Source organism: Chinchilla lanigera, unplaced genomic scaffold (genome assembly GCF_000276665.1).
Source record: "Chinchilla lanigera isolate Chin_1 unplaced genomic scaffold, ChiLan1.0 scaffold00066, whole genome shotgun sequence".
NCBI classification, from domain to species: domain Eukaryota; kingdom Metazoa; phylum Chordata; class Mammalia; order Rodentia; family Chinchillidae; genus Chinchilla; species Chinchilla lanigera.
In genome coordinates, this window is record NW_004955467.1 from 13,113,976 (window position 1) to 13,125,904 (window position 11,929).

General features: G+C 43.5%; 1 protein-coding gene across 1 annotated transcript in view; it reads left to right on the plus strand.

Annotated features, from left to right (window-relative positions):
- Positions 1-11,734: 11,734 nt before the first annotated feature.
- P2rx5 (purinergic receptor P2X, ligand gated ion channel, 5) overlaps positions 11,735-11,929 on the plus strand; it is a gene marked incomplete in the record, with an annotated part of 14,322 nt that continues 14,127 nt past the window's right edge. The window contains 1 exon segment of the mRNA XM_005399710.2: positions 11,735-11,929.

An 11,929-nucleotide genomic window follows, 5' to 3' on the forward strand; every position in this document is an offset into this window, starting at 1 on the left:
TGGGAAATGAAGAATGGGGTAAAGCACCTATGTCCATTTGACTGAGGCCAAGTGGGCATTATGGGGAATATTAAACTGACAAAAAAGGTGGGAACAGTGTATTGTGTAAGAGTCTGCCTGGAAATTGTGTAAGGGAGCTCTGGGAGCTACAGACACCGTGATACTTACATGAGGATTTCTTGCCCATGCTGGTCCTCTGAATGGAGCAAGAGGTAGACCTGAGAAACGGTAAGTCATGGAGGGACACCCTGCATGGAACAGGACGAAGAACAGGAAGAATTTTGCTGAGATGAGTCAAGCTGTCATTGCCTTGTGGGTTTGGTTGACTCCAGTTTGGATTTGTCTTCTTTTTGGTGGCCAGTGAACTAACATTCAACCCTACTGTTCTTGGGGTATTACTGTTCTTAATACCTTGGTGATTTTTCCTCAGATTTGATACTGGGAGCTAAGTAATAAACACTAAGCCATCAGTTAAGATGGGTTATGGAGGCAGCGGAAATCTTTCCCCAGAGAGGAGCTTTCTTTGTCCTGTTGACTGTATTTAAACAACATTAATAATGTATCTGCTAGTTTTTATGTGGATCAGAAATATCTATTAATGGAATATGTTTGTCATAGCAGGACTGCTCAGAGCAAAAGGTAAATTAGAGGACAAATTGCCTTCCATGCCATTCCTTTTGCATACCTGTCTGGGGCATCCAGGACAAATCATCTTTTTTTTTTTTTTTATGGTAGTGGGGGTTGAACCTAAGGCCTTTGCACTGAACTAATCCTCATCACCTGCTCCCCTTTTATGATCGATGGATTGTGTCTTTTTGAGATAGGGTTTCACTATGCAGTTCAGGCTGACCTTCAGCTCACTATTGTAGCCCAGGCTGGCTTCACTACCATGCCCTATGTTTCATTTTAAGACAGGATCTTGCTAAATTGCCCAGGCTGGGCTCAAAGTTGTGATCCTCCTGCCTCAGCCTTGCAGAATGCTAGGGTTAAAGGCATATGCGAGTTGGGTGTGGTGGTGCACACCTGTAATCCCAGCAATCCTTATAATTGGTAGCATCCATAGAAGGAAGAGAGGAGGGCAAGGAGAAAAGCTGGCATCTGAGACAGAGGGTCTGTTCCCTCTGCAGGTAGATGTCCCAGCCCATGACCGTGGAGCCAGGGAAGGCTCTGTCTGAGGATCCATCATAGTTTTTACTGCAGACATTCCCTGGACTCAGAGCAGAGCAAGATGATCCCAGGAGTGTCCAAGCCACACAAAACAATAGACTTAAAATGTGGCAAGTCTTAGGACCAAGTGAGATGATATTAAAAATGAAAGTGCCCTTCAGAAATCTGTCCTATAAACCCCCATCACTTCACTGCATGTACCTAAATCATCCAGCCAGGTGAAGGCTGGTGAGCCAGGTGAGAAGGGTTCCCTGTCTGCCAATCCCATCCCTCACTTGAGTGTGCAGCACTGACTGCATGAGGTACGGGAGGAGAGGGACAGAGGGTGGCGAGGCAGAGCGGGTGCTCTGATCACTCTGAAAACTAGCCGTAGACCCTGACTCCAGCTGCAGCAGTGAAGCTGGAAGCAGTGCATTCGGTTCTTGGCATGCCAGGGTGGTGCTCTGGCCCTGCAGCAGTGGGAGCCACTGTAAAAGGTGCCCATTTCTTGACTGATCCCCCCACCCTGAAAGCACTGGTAGAGTCCATTTCCTCTCAAGAGCACTACACAACAGGACAGGAAGAGGTGTCCATGGAACCCTGGCCCTGGCGGTGGCCTCCCTCCTCAGCAGCAGGGCAGATGTACGCACTCCACACTAAAGGTCCCTACAAGAAGCCATGGTCCCTATGGGACAGAGCCTGGGGACCCCAGTGGAAAGCTAGGGGACTCCTGGAACTCATTTCCTCTATATGAAGTGGGCTTTGCATTGATTTCACTAGCCAATTCACAGTGACTCAGGTGAGGCCCTGTGGAAACTAAAGCACTGGTGGCAGTGGAGACCATATCTTGGGCTGTGGAACCAGATCACCTGGGTTTATTCTGGCCCAGCTGTTGGCTATTAGCATGATAATGGATGCATCGAACCTTGTGGTACTAACCACGTAGGGTGGAGCTGTGGTTTGCGGGCAGTGAGTGTGAGAGGTATTTGTTATGGTAATGGTGACAAAGATCATTCTAACTGACCACCAGGGGGCTCTAAGACTTGAAGAGCATGTGTTTTACATTCACAAGGCCCTAGGTTCCAGCCCCAGTGCCAAAAAAGAAAAAGAAAGTTAATTTTCTCTGAAGGGGAGAATTCATCTTGGTTTTGGAAATGTCTCCAACTCAGAGTTTTACTAATACAAATGCAAGAAACAGAACATTCCTTCCTCTCTTTTCCCCTTGGGCACAATTGGTGTTAAGCGTGAACTGTGAGGGGGTGGGAGGAGTAGCCCCAGTCGGGTGGAAAAAGAATGGAAATAGTCTGGGGGCACTGCTAGTACCTCTTTTTCACACTACTTTGCCTGTGACCCACAGGAAGAAACCCACATAATAGAGACGTGCAGGCATACACTTGAAATGATAGCTTCTGAAACAACACTCACTCTAAATTTTTAAATATTCTGATACTTCTTTCTCCTTTTTTTTTTTTGGTCTTTTTGAGACAGAGTTTCACTGTGCAGTTCAGGCTGGCCTTGAACTTACCTTGTAGCCCATGCTGGCCTCAAACTTGCAGGATCCTCCTACCTTAACCTCCTGAGCGGTGGGATTAGAAGCATGCACCATCACACCTGGCTTTTTTTTTTTTTTTAAATACAGTGTCTTCCTTACTTTTCCAGTTGCTGAGACAAAATACTTCACACCCAAGGTTAAAGGAGAAAATTTAGGTCACAGTTTGTAGAGATTTCAGACTATGATCCGCTGGCTGTAAGGCAGGGTAGTGTGGCGGACAGACATCAAAGAGGAGAAACAGTGCAAAAACAGGCAGAATGTAGCAAAACAAGCAAGGGAATTAGCAGCTTCTTTCTACCCCTTTTATACTCTATTTAGGCTACCAGGGGGTGATGGAGACCATTACGAAGTGGCTGTGAGCAGGATTTAATACTAACTAATTGGCTTTCCATGTTTACTTGTGAGTTGTCCAAAGCCTAGGCACCTTGTCTGGAGATGGGCAGCGGATTCATAGTAAGTGAACCTCTATGAGTCTCTCGTCACCGCTGAGGCCTGTATTGGCCTGTGAAGCTGTGGTGGATGCCTCAAAGGACAAGATAAGGCCACAGCTGAGGACGTTTGGCTCTAACCCCAATTAGCTAAAAGGAGACTGTAGCTGTAGGCTCCACACTCCTACAATAAATGTCGACCTAAAGATAATGTAGTTCTCCTGATTGACATAATTTACTACTTGGGAATATATCGCCCAAGGCCCTGCTAGATTCCTCTCAGATTCCCGTGTTTTCTTTAGTATTCCCCTCTTTTGTTCGAAAACCAAATAAATACAGGCTACCCAGAGAAGTTCTTTGTCTTAACCCAGAGAATTGCGAATTCTGTTAGAGGGTTTGGAAACCCCTGGAGCCCTGAAATCATTTCATTTGTCTCATTTATTTAAGCCTTGGACATCTACTCATTTGGGAGATTGTAGGCCTGATCAGTCTGCAATAAAAGGGATATTATTAACCGGATACAGGGGGAATAGGGCGGTGCCAAGCCAATCAGTGGACTGATTTAGTAATCACACACGCTTAATCCCAGCATCGCATACTGTAGATTCAGCCACCTCTGAAAATGCCCCACCTATGGCCACCTGAGGCTTTGGGGGGACATCTAGATACCGGCCATAACACGGGCAGAATTAAGTGGGAGAGAGAAAAGGGTAAAGAAAAGGAGGAGGAAGGAAAGATGGTGAGCAGAGAGAGAAGACTATGTTTCTTTCTTTTTGTCTTGGTGAATATACTTATATTTTTATTTCTTTTTAAAATTTTTTTATTTTATTTGTACATGTTGCTGTTCATGCAGTTTGCAGTCATCTTGGGGAGTGGTTAGGTGTACATATTACACCATGCTTTGTTTTTACCCCCCCAGTTCCTCTATCCCATTTTTCATTCTTGTTGATATTATTAATCTTAGCTCATGTTATGGCATATAATGTTTACATTAATTGAGGTTATTAGATTCCTGTACGTGGCACATCTTTATTCTACTTATTTCCCCTTCCCCTCCTCCTCACCCCCTGCCCTTTTTCCCTTAGATCACTTCCCTATTGCATGAGATCCGTCCCTTTGTCTGTTTGTAACCATCCTTTGTCATATTTTTAGTTTGTACTTTCCCTCACTCAAATGAGAGACATCATATGGTACTTAAGCTTGTGTGTCTGATTTATTGCACTCAACATTATATTTTCCAGTTGCATCCATTTTTCTGCAGATACCTCAGATTTTTCATTCTTTATAGCAAAGTAGTATTCCATTATTTATGCATACCACAGTTTCTTTATCCAGTCATCTGTTGATGGGTATACAGGCTGCTTCCAAGATTTAGCTATTAAGAATCATGCTGCTATAAACATTGGCATGCATGTATCACTGTAGTATGATGACTTGACCTCTTTGGGGGAGATCCCTAGCAGGGGAATATCTGGGTTATATGGAATTTCTAATTTTAGTTCTTTGAGAAATCTCCATACTGATTTCCATAATGGTTGTACTAGTCTGCATTCCCAGCAACTCACCAAAAACAAAGCTTTCCTTTTTCACCACAGCCATGCCAACTTTTATTATTGCTTGATTTTTAAAAAAATTAACTAAGTTTATTGGTACAATTTAGGTATATACAATGATCACATTTATCATAGGGATTTTGTACCTGTACATAATATACCTTGATTTGTCTCCCTCCCCATTCCCTGCCTCACCATTTAATCTTTCTTTCCCTCCTTATTTACAAAGCTTTGTTTCCATTTTATCCTTCTTTTCTCACTTTTTCTTCCTTCCCTCCACCCCCTCCTTAGTTCTCCTTTCCTTTTGAACAATTTCTTTCCATTTCACCATATCTCTTGTACAATTTGGTTCTTATTTATACTTTCAGTTTCTCACACTAGTGAGACAATGCAATATTTACATGTGTGTCTGATTTACTTCACTTAAGAGTGGTCTAAAGTTCCATTCATTTAGCAATAAATGTTTCAGTTTATCCTTCTTTATGGCAGAGTAGTACTCCATCACATGAAAAACCCACATCTTTTTTATCTACTCATTGATTGATAGGCATTTGTGTTGCTTCCAAGATTTAGCTATTACCAGCTGTGCTACTATAAATATGAATGTGCATTTATTGCTGTGGTATGATGCTTTTAATTCTTTTGGGAAAATACCAAGAAGGGGAATAGCTGGATCAAGTGGGACCTCTAGTCCTAGCTTTTTGAGGGACCTCTGCATTGATTTCCACAGTGGTTGTACTAGTCTACATTCCCACCAACAGTGGAGAGGTGTTCCCTTTCCCATATTGCTCTGCCAACATTTGTTATTGGTTGATTTTTTTAATGATAGCCATTCTTTCTGGAGTGAGATGGAATCTCATTGTTTTAATTTACATCTCTTGAATGATCAGTGATACTGAACATTTTTTCATATATTTATTTGCCATTTGTACTTCTTCATCGGAAAAGTGTATTCATCTCAGATGCCAATTTTTGGATTGGGTCTTTGAATTTAGGGGATCTGAAATTTTATATGTTCTAGATATTAGTCCTTTTTTGTGGGGAGTAGCTGAAGCTGGAGATTGATTACAAATGGACTAAGACAAAGCTGCCCCAAGAGCATGGAGAGCTCCAGGCAAGCCATGTAAATAAGCTGTTCCAGCTCAAAAATAAGTTGCTAGGCAGAGAGGTTGAAACTGACATCAACCTCCCAGTGTATAAATAAACGCTCTGCAGTGCTTGGCCAGTTCCTTTCCTCCCAGCCAGAGAGAGGGATCTACCTGACCTCCGCTTTCTGTCTCTTATGTTTATTTCTCCATTCACTGTCGCTGCACTGGGTGTGGCACTTTGTCTGAGGAGCAACTGGCTAAATTTTTTCTCACTCTGTGGGTTGTCTTTTTACTCTGTTGGTGATTTCTTTTGCTGTGCAAAATCTTTTTAATAAGCTGCAATCCCAGTTGTTGACTCTTTGTAGTATTTCCTATGCAATTTGGATTTCGTTCATGAAGTCTCTGCCTACATCTATGTCTTCAAAAGTTCTACCTATTTTCTGTACTAGGAGATTCATATTTAGAACTTTGGTCTCCTTTTTCAGAGTACTGTAGATTTCCATGTAGAGACCTTTTGCTTCCTTTGTTAGATTGATTCCTAAGTATTTTATTGTTTTTAATGCTATTGTGAAAGGTGTGGTTTCTCTAATTTTCCCTCAGTGAGTTTGTTTTTTTGTATACAGAAATGTTATTGATTTTTGAGTGTTGACTTTGTATCCAGCTACATTACTGAATTTGGTTATTAAATCCAGAAGTCTTTTGGTGGAGTTTTTGGGGTCTTTCAGTAGAGTACCATGTCATCTGCAAATAATGGTAATTTAACATCTTCTTTTGCTACCCTTATTCCTTTTATACCTCTCCCTTGTCTAATTGCTCTGGCTAATGTTTTCCAAAACTGTACTGAATAAGGGTGGTGAAAGTGGACATCCTTGTCTTGTTCCTGATTTTAGAGTTAAAGCTTTCAGTTTTTTCCATTTATTATGATGTTAGCTGTTGGCTTGTCATAGATGGCTTTTATCAGATTGAGGTAAAGACCATCTATTGATAAATCCTTAGCCAACCTTATAAAAAAAGGAAAGAAAAGATTAAAACTCATGCAATTAGGAATGAAAAGGGTGAAATCACCATGGATCCTGTGGAAATTCAGAAGACCATAAATACCTACTTAGAGAATCTTTACTCTCCCCGCCCCTGGTACCAGGAATCGAGCTCACAACCTCACGCTTGCCAAGCAGGTGCTGTGCCGCTGAGCTAAATCCCCAGCCCCAAGAATTACTTGCAAGTATTACAAGAATACTTGCCTCCAGGAATGAGTTAGGGAGTACTGCTTCCCTTTCAATTTCATGTAAGAGTTTGAGGAATATTGGCATTAAATCTTCTCTAAATTTCTTGTAGAATTCAGCAGTGACTCCATTAGGACCTGGGCTTTTCTTTGTTGACAGGTTTTTAATTATTTTCAATTTCATTAACTGATATTGGGTTATTTAGAGTTTCTGTATGTTCTTGATTCAACTTTGGTAATTCATACCTATCTAGGAATCTGTCTATTTCTTCTGTGTTTTCCACCCTATGATAAATCCTTCAGTTGGTCTTGTCATGTCATCTTATTTCTCCATTAATTTTGAAAGATAGTTTTGCAGGTTACATCAACATTGGTTGGATGTTGTTTTCTTTCAGGACTTGAAATACATCACTCCAAGGTCTTCACTTTTGACTTGAGGTTTTGTGTTGAGAAGTCTGCCATGATTCTGATGAGTTTTCCTTTATATGTGGCCTGTTTCTTTTCTCTGACAACTTTTAACATTTTGTTTTTGTGCTGAATTTCTGGGATCTTGATTTTTATATGCTTGGGTGTAGATTTATTTTGGCTATACCTCACTTACTGTGTGTCATATTCTATATGCCTCACTTACTGTGTGTCATATTCTTTTCCCATGCTTAGTAAATTGTCTGCTATTACTTCTGCAAATAGTCTTTTTATGTCATTTGGGTTGACTCCTGCTTTTTCATTGACACCAATCAATCTTATATTGTTTTTCTTTGCCTTGTCTTGCAACTGTTCATGTTTTTTCTTGATTCCTCTATTATTTTAAAGGGATCTTTCCATTCATGATTGCTAGCTTCATCCTGTCTTCAAGGTCTGAAAGTCTATCTTCAGTTTTGTTCATGCAGTTTTTCAAGCTTTCAAAAAAGTTGGAATTTTTAGTTTCCTGGATATCTGTTTGAATCTGTTTCATGCATTGTATTTCTTTCCTATGTTGGGCATTCATGGTTTCCATTATTTTCCTATGCTCCTCTTTTTAAAAAATTCTATGTCTACTTGAGATTTGCTGAGCACTTTCTTCATTATAATTGTCATTTCTTTCTTTACCTGAGAGACTATTTCTGATTTGATTTCCTCTATGGTCTCATGGATTCTTTTCTTTACTTTGGTTGCATCATTTCAGAAATTTCTCATGTATCTCTTCTATTTTCCTTTATTTCATTGTCTCCTGGACTTGTTCTGGATGGGCTGAAGGTCTGAGGTTGCGTTTTGCTTCTGCATCTTATCATTTTTTATTTTTAATATTTTTATTTTGTTTTCTGTGTTGATTCTTGGAAGTTTCTGTAATAGATAGCTTTATCACTAGTATCATGGCCTCTCTAGGAAAAGTCTGTTCTTCAAGGATGTCTTCTGTGTGTAGGAATTTCTTGATTTGTATTGTCCCAAGACCGATTAAGACTACCCCCAATTAACTAAGGGTATGATGTTGATATCTGTTTGGCTCAGTCCCCAGTTCTTTGGTACTGGGCTCTGGTTATTACCCCCGAGCTTCCAAGTATTGTTACAGAATGGAGAACAACTCATTACAACAGATATGACAGCCTAGCTAAAGTAGTACAATTAGCAGTAACAATATCACCAAGCATAGCTTAGAAACTGACAAACTATGGTAACTATTAATTTGGTACATTAAACATAGGAGCAAAATCTATAGTTATGTAACAGAACCCATAATAAAGTGGGAGCTTGTATGCAAAGTATTTCCCCTTGGTAGAGTGATTTTCCCCTGTGGTTGGGAAATTTAAGAATGACAGTGGATAATACAGAGATAACTGAAGAGAAATATAGTAGAAGCAAAGCTGGAGGACAAAGGATGATCATGTAAGCTCTGGGAAACTAGAGAAGAGGGCAGAAGAGAAAGAATGAAGGAGTAAGCAAAAGATTATTGAAACTGATCAGAAAGATTAGACAGAATATTTACTTTTATGAAAATATGATTAAATCAAGAGAGATAACTGAGGAAAGGAGGAAAGAAGATGAATAGAGTAGAACAAAAGCATAGGTAAAAAGACCTTAAAAAAAAGGAAGAAAAATGGAACAAACAGAAAAGAAAGAAGAAAAATAAATAAAATATAATAAAAAACAAAATTCCTCTGATGTCTACTGAGAGCCCAAAACTACTGGGTAACACTGCTGGGCCTACAGTAGAGTTTGTGCTGGATGTGGGGCTGATCTTGGCCTCCACATGTGGGGGCCTGGGGCCAGACTCTTCAGCCAGTACTTTCTATGTGGCCCTCTTACTCCTTATCCTGTTTTTCCTTCTCTTTCTCAGTTGCTGTGCTGCCCTCAGACAGAGATAGAGGGCTGCTTCCAGTTCCGAGTGTAGTGGCTTCCTCCTGGACCTTGTAGAGCCTTCTGTGTTTCTCTTACACCAGCAAGTCTCTGTCCTCTCAGGTCACTTGTTGCAGGGTGGGGGGGGATGCTGTGATATGGTCTGGTCCTCTGCTCCTGCAGGTGCTGTCTCAGTCCCAATTCTTACTCCTTGCTTTGCAAGGTTCCCCACCACTGCCACCTGCTTCTGCTGTGGTCTGTAACCTCTTGTTGTAGGGTGAGGTGGGGTGGGGTGCTGTGGGGTAATGTTCCGCTCCTGTCCCCTGGCGTGGGGACAGCCCCAGGCTGCTCAGTCTTGCAGAGCAAGGCTGTTTATTTCCCACGGTTCTCTAGCTACATGTCACAGGGGAGGGGTTAGCTGTTGAGCCCCTGTAGTCTTTAATCTTGTCCCTAGAGGTTCCAGTTAGTGTTCCAGTACACAAAAAGAAACAGAAGAAAAGAAAGAAAAAGAAGAAAATGCTGGCCAATCATTAGGGAACGAGCAGTTCACACACTCCTGTGTGTGCCAGTGGAATTTACTGCTGGGCTGCAGTGTCCTCTGTTTGGAGGAAGGCAAGAGAGGCAGGAGACCTTATATCCCAAGTCTCTCCTGTGTGGCTTCATTTAGCCACACTATTTTAGTATATCAATTTTTCCCCCTTTTCTTCTTTTAAGCTTCCATTAATGGCAGTCCCTTGCTTGCAGTTGGGTGATCCACCGGCAGCTGAGTGGAATGGCCGGCCATTTTACTAAGTCCTATATCTAAGTCTTGCTTGATCTATGAGTCTTTTATTCCAGATTGACTTTGGTTTCAGGTTGTATGTCCCTCTGCTTTCTTTCAGTTGGGTGCTGTACGTGCATAGGTTAGAGCTGGGTGCAATCCAGCCTTAGAGCTTCTCCAGGGCAGATGTAGCTCAGAGGACTGCTGCTGGCTCAGAAAATCCACCTTCCCTCTGTGCCCCCTGCAGTGTTCTCCGGCTGATGGGCTTTTTCTAGGAGTGCTGTCATTCCACAGAGGCTGCTTCTCCCTGGCTGCTGGAGAGCCAGGTTAGAGCAGGGCTGAGGGAGAGGCTGGCAGGAGCGGGAGGATGACTGGGGCAGGACAACAGCTCCAGATACCTTCTTGTTTTAAAAACAAACCGGGCCTAGGCTTGTTCACTCATGCAGCAAATATGCACAGAAGTGTGATGTGCTGGTCACGGGACACAGGAACGTCCACAGCCAAGGTCTTTGCCTTCCTGGAGCCTCTGGCTTTAGCGGGGCACAGTCAACAAGTTAGTGAGGTCACTTCAGAGGGTGACAAGTTCTCTACGGGAACAAGATAGAGTCAAGGGATAGACAGTCATTGGGGTAGGACTGGGGCTCCTTTGAGGGGGTGATAATAACAGGCCTTTTGAGGGAAAAGCATTCGAGCTGAAATTGATGGAAAGAGGTGAAGACAAGTTGGAGCTGTAGCTCTGTGGTAGAGCACTTGCAAGGCTTTGGGTTTCATCCCTAGCATTAAAAAAAAAGTTGGTGTCTCCTGTGATGGTTAACTTTGTCAACTTGAGGGGCTTGGGTGACACCTATGAAGCTAAAGGAAAGCACACGTCTGGGTACTAGTTGGGTCACGGGATGGGGGCATGACCTTGGGAACGATCTGCCTCCTGGCTGTCAGTGTGGGCAGCTTTCCTGTACCGCATCCTCCCACCCTGGTGTTTCTGCTTTAGTGCCCCCAACCATGGACTGAACTCTCTGAAACTGGGAGCCGAAATAAAGCTCTGCCCCACTTCCTCCACCCTCTGTGCAGTCTCCCACCACGGCACGGCAGCCTGCCTGAAGTCTGCCTCCTGCTCTGGGAACCAGTCTGGCTCCCGTCGCATGTTGTGATTCTGGGCCTGGATTGCCTGTGTCTCCTCACCTCATCTGCTGGGGGCTTTACTGACCTCTTGGCTACTAACTCTCTGGGAATGTGGGGTTTTAACCCCGCAACAGCAGCTGCGGTAAAACGCCCACTTGGTTCCAAGGGACACCAGCAGCCATCAGACAGGTCTCTGACAGCCTGTGGGGTGAGGGTCAGGGTTCCCCCAAGCAGCGAGAAAGATCCACCTCCCATGAGATCTTGGCACCGGGTGAATCAAGAAACCTGTCCAGCGGGGCATGGTGGCACATACCTGTAACCCCAGGTACTTCATAGGCTGAGGCAGGAAGATCACAACTTCAAAAAAAAAAAAAAAAGTGTGTGCGCGCGTGGGGGCGGGGCTGGGCTGGGTTTAATCCCCACTAGGGAGAAAATAAAAAAGAAACCTATTTACTTGTGAATGTTCTTTAGCCCCTTCACCTCCACTTCCCGTGCAGTAGTTTCCTCCCACGCCCGGCCTCAGTTTCCTTAGCAGGTGAGAAAGCGCGGGGGGGCGGGGTGGTTGCTTGAAAGCTGCCCTGCCCCCTTCGTTTCCTACCCGCTCGGGCACAACGGTCGCATGTAGCTGGGCGGCAGCGCAGGCCAGTGGCTGCGGAGTGCGGTCCGGCGGCGCGAGGTCGCAGTCCGAGCTCTGCGCTCGCCGCAGCCAGGCTCCCGGCGCGGCTCATCCGCCCGGCCAGTGCCTGGC